Source organism: Adiantum capillus-veneris, chromosome 14 (assembly GCF_014529385.1).
Source record: "Adiantum capillus-veneris isolate H3 chromosome 14, ASM1452938v2, whole genome shotgun sequence".
In the NCBI taxonomy this organism is placed as follows: Eukaryota; Viridiplantae; Streptophyta; class Polypodiopsida; order Polypodiales; family Pteridaceae; genus Adiantum; species Adiantum capillus-veneris.
This window is the reverse complement of record NC_140944.1, coordinates 157,773,042-157,778,474: the sequence shown is the minus strand read 5'-3', so window position 1 is coordinate 157,778,474 and position 5,433 is coordinate 157,773,042.

The following is a 5,433-nucleotide window of genomic DNA, read 5'->3' as shown; positions in this document are numbered from 1 at the left end:
AGATAGAAGCTTTGACCACAACCACATCAAGTTTGGACACTTAAGTGGATAAGGTTGAGCCTTGCTTCAAGTCTAGTTGAAGAGCATCAAGGGAGTAAACTCCTTAACTTACCTTGAAAAGTGCTAGAAAAACATAAAACTGTTGTACAAGCACAATAGAAACTCTAAGTTTGAGTCTCTGTTTAACAATTTTGTAGACAAAAGCCATGCCTTGTATCTCCTAAGGTTCAGGTTTGTTCAAAGCAAATATTAATGCAAGCACTCACGTAAAATAAACTCTTAGTCATAAAATGTAAATCTATTTTGACAAAAATTGTCACTAAAAGCAGTCCTCGTGACAAAAATTAATGCAAGCACTCACCTAAAATAAACGCTTAGTCGTAAAATTTAAATCTATTTTGACTAAAATTGTCACTGAAAGTAGTCTTTGTGACATTGTGAACGTCTCTAGATTTCATGGAATTGCTTTATCAAGTGGGGTCAAAGTAAGAGAAACTCATGTATTCTCCACATAAATACAAAAAATCACCTAAGTATATTGTTTTCAAATAAAAAAGAAATCCTTCAAAAAGTGATAGTTTCTTTTTGCAATTTGAAAAGTGGGACTTGAATAAGTCCCAAAATTCCTAAATGGGTGTTATCAAGTTCATAGCCACTATTTTGTATATCTACATTGTTGAGAAGAATTGCATATGCTTCAATTTGCATGCCGATGGGTGATTTTTAAGCTTTTAAATTGACTTATTAATGATGCAATTGATTTATTGGTTTGAATTTGCAATTTATAAAGATACATCAAAAAATTAAATTTTTGAAATTTGGCTTGTAAACCAAAGAAATTGTCAAGTTCATTCCAAGCCGCTTTAGCTTCTTTAAATTTCAAAATGTGATGTAGAACATCATCATATAAATGACTAGCAACCATATTGAGAACTTTTTTGTTTTGCCTCATACATTCTGGAGTATTGACCTTCCTCACATTTTAAGTCATGAACTCTCCACTCATTCCTCTACTAATCACGATGTATGATGCCTATAGAGAAAAACCCCTAGAGGAGGAGAGACAAAGGACATAAATCTCACATGTAATGTATCCAAGATCCAAGCCTATATGAGAGGCATTTTCTCATTGCAAATCAAGGAAGTCATCTTCAAGTGAACAAGCCTTGGTGTCAAGTAAGTTTGTGTATTTCTCACTCTTACTATTTAGTTATGTTTTGCACTATGTTTGATCCACCTTACGCTATATTGTGGTATCGAAGCCAATTTAGTTTGGCTAGGCTTACTCATTGAGAAGATTGGCACTAAGAGTGAGCCCATAAGATCTCTTAAACATGCTCAACTTTGAAAATCATATCTAGCTAGCTAGTTTATGTGGCATGTATGAGAGACTCGGGGACTAGCACATGCAACTATCCACCCAACCATGCCTAATATAGGCCCTTGGTCTACTAAATATAGGCTCCCATGTACTGCATCTGTGCCCTCACCCTTTGCCTTGGCATGTCTTACCTTAGGTCTGATATTACTCCCCCCTTGGAGAAGTGTTTTTGTCCTCAAAGACAAAAGTGGTGATATCTTCTTAAGAACACTAATGTTTTCCACAGTGGCACCCTTCACGGATCTAACTGTCCATTTGATCGAAACATAGATCAATAGAAGGTTCAATGAAATCAAGAAAAATATCTTGATTTTCCACATTGTTGTCCCTTTGAAATCATTTTGTGTAACTTGCCTATATCCAACATAGTGTGTAAACTCTATTTAGAACTCACTAGAGTATGCTGTACGAGTTAACACAACTAAGAGGTATCTAAAAGAATATCTCTTCTCACTTTCCATGAAAGTAACATGTTGATATAGCTCATTAGCAAAGATTAAGTTCTTGACTTGTTATCATTCTTTATCAGTGAACAACCCCACCATAATTGGTGATCGAGGTTGAGAACTTGACCGACACATGAAGGGACTAAACTTAGTCACAACATGCTTTGTCTCATGATAAGAAAACTCTAACTAGAGAGATAACCTTTCCAATTGGATTTTTTAAAGATAACATATGCGCTTAGCATATCCTTTAGCACAAGATTAACACTTGTAATCTACATATTCTCTTTGGATGACTGAAATTCCTAAGGTGTGTTTCCTCACCGTTTCAGATTGTCCTCCAAAATGATTGGTAATCAGGAATCACTATTCCTTGCAACATTGTTGAGTAATCAAAGATGGTATGAACAACCAACTTGGTTAACTTTGGAGATTGGAAAAGTGGATTGAATAAACTGTACAAAGTTTAGTCAACTTATCTACAGGCACCCAAATTAAGCCATACCTCTGTTGGTGATTGGTAGACCCACAATTAATCTCGTAAAGATACTGCACATATAGTGTGAAATGCTTTAGAAGCTACTAATGTCATGAATGTGCATGCCGCTCCAAATCAGACTTTGCTAACACTAGGACCCATAACACCTAGTGTGCATGCATTTAGCAAAAATGGATCCAAACCTACATATCCATGATCATACTTGCCAATACTTATGGCCAACGTTATAATCACAACCTAGAGGAAAAGGACTAAATACTTTTCGCGTGAAAGCCGTGCTAAAATATTTGGATCATAATACAATGTGAAAATCAAACACATCTAGGTACCAAATGAAACATGTCCATTAACAAAACATAGCTTTACTACATGTGTAAACAACCATCCGTTGAAGTTGTTTAACCATATACTTTGTAACCTTGACAAGTCTTACTAGGTATCCGAAATTTTTTTTACCATTGAAGTTGTTCCTGATCCAACATGCTCAAAATGTTCTAACAAACGGATCCGATGAGCACTTAGGGACTTTGTCGTGACACATAATTGAAAAATTAGGTGCCATTGTCAGTCCTAGAGACTCATATTCTCCACATATAGAATATGTCTCATATAAGGATGTCTAGAAAAATGACATCCTTCAACAAGTGCTAGACGTACTTGTGTGTGGAGGTAACTGTAAACACTCAACGAAATGAGTGAGAGGGACTCTCTTGCTCCACATTGGCTAAACTAAACTCCATGAGTTCCTAGACCATATTGCTTCCCTTGTGACAACATGTGCCTAGCATGTAGATCTATAATTGCAAGGCGCAGAAATGTATCTAGTATACTTCTGTCCTAAAATTCTTTGCTCCTACATGACCTTGTCATGTGTCTGAAGAGAGAAATGGATGAAAGAATTCTAGCGTATACATCCTAGTTGGAAAAGTATAAAAAAATGAAATGAAATCAAATCATACGCATGACTTGAGGTTGAAAACAACGTTCACTTACTCGGAGTCAAGTGCATATGAAAATATGAAAGGTACAACCTGAAAGGTACCTTACCAAAAAATTAGCCTCAAAGAGCGAGTAAATGGTTGGCTTGAAGTCGAAAATGGGGGTTTTCAAATGGAAGTTGCGGCTTGGTCACTGGGCTAGTGGGAACCAAGTTGCTGAGCTCTGAAGGGGAAGGATTTTTTTTTTGTCTTTAAGAAAATTTTGGGGACTTTGGAGAGCCTTGGAGGCCAATTGACCTGGATGCACCACATGGCACTGCCATATAATCCCACATGCACTACATAGGTGCCGAATGGTGGTGTACATAGCCTGGAGCTAACACAATTTCTAAGCAACAGAAGGGAGAGAGGAGCTCCTCTCCCCATGGGCTATGGCGTGGGCGCTGTGCGGCCATTTTGGGCTGCAAGTTGTGGGCCGCGAGTTGTGGGCCACGAGTTGGCAGCTCAGCCTTGTTCACGGCGTCTTGTGGTAGTTCTTTGCCATCGTCGGCAGTTGACCGCATAGTGCTGTGGTGCTATGGCAGTCAAAGTAGGGGTTCCCAAGGCGCCCACAAAGGGCGTTCTGTTTATTGAGGGCAAGAGGGGGCTCCTCCCTTGTCACACGGCCGTGACATCTCCGGGGGGGGGGGGGGGGGGGGGGGGGGGGGGGGGCTCCCATGGGTTTCAAGGAGATGGAGAGCTCGAGGATAAAGTTAAGTGGCGACTCCCATGCAGTTCAAGTGGGAAAGTGGCCGATGTGTCAAGCCAATGCAAGGGTTGCTAAATTGTGGGGGCCAGTTGTGGGAAATGCATGTAAAATGATAAATGGGATTCCACTAGCCAATAACACCAAATTTTTGTTTTTTTTTAAAAGAGTTTTTGTAATGCTCCTATAAGAGGAAATTTTCAACCATTTTTTTTGGGGGGGGGGGGGGGGGGGGTTCCGGTTGGGAATTTGGGCCATATTTTGCTCCGCGATTGGGCGTCGAGCTAGGATTGTATTGCCAAGGTGTGGCTATGGAGTTTGTACGGAGCTAGAGGGCTACCTGTTGATGTGTTGTGCTCGCCGAGGCGTGTGCCAGCTTGGAGCTATTTTGTAGATGGTGTTTTTCATGAGTTGAAGCCATCATTGTTGTGCAGTTTTGTGTCGGTTTCCCCCTTCTCCATTCTCTTATATGCTTCTATGTGTGTGTCGGCAATTGTGCCCCCCCCTGATGGTCTGTTGTGCAAAAAGAGAGTGAAGGCAGTGAATCGAGTTATACATGGTGATTGGTGGTGTTTATGGTGTCGTAACGTGTGCATGCGTTTGTGGTTGTGTGAAACAGTGGTTTACCTATGAGATTGTCAAGTTTTGAAGATAAAATCTAGTGGATTTGGGGGGTGCAGTTATTATCTTGAGCTATAGAGAGGCGTGTTATTTGTGTGCCGGGTGTGTTCCCCTTTCCCCTTTCCAATGTATGCAATCGGATTGTTATTGGGTTTTCAATATCTATAACAGAATCTTCTTCTAGTTCCAAGCCTAAATTTAGTGTCCATTCTCATTTCTTGTTGATATTATTCATAAATTATATGCCATCTCTTGCAATTGATCTCTAATTACATTTTATATTATGTCTTAGCTCTTGATTACCTCTAGCTGCACCATGTTCACTTGGTTCTAGTCTTAGGCTAATTTCCATCGACACTCAGAGGCCCAGTGCCTTCTCAATATCCCATGGAAGTTTGAAAAATTTGACACGTTTGATAAATACCTCTTTTATGCACATGCTACAGGTGTTTTTGAAAGGTTGATATCGAGAAAGAGGCCCATGGCAAACGTTTGGCAATTGTGCAACATGGGACCGATGAGCTAGAATCGGTTGCAATAAAACTTTGTAGGGGCAAGGGGTTTGGTGCCTTTGTCCCCCCCCTAGAAAGTTTCATTGCCATCTGACGTCCTCTTGTTGGTCTCGTGCTCCACAAATGCCATATTTCGGCCATAGGTCCCCTATGACAAAAATATGGCTATTATGCACCTCAAGATCCATGAGATGTGCAATGAATATTTGTAAGGATATGGGTTTTGGTGCATTTTTCATCCCCAAAAAGTAATTTCATTACTATCTGGCACCGTCTTGTCAGTAGTGGTGC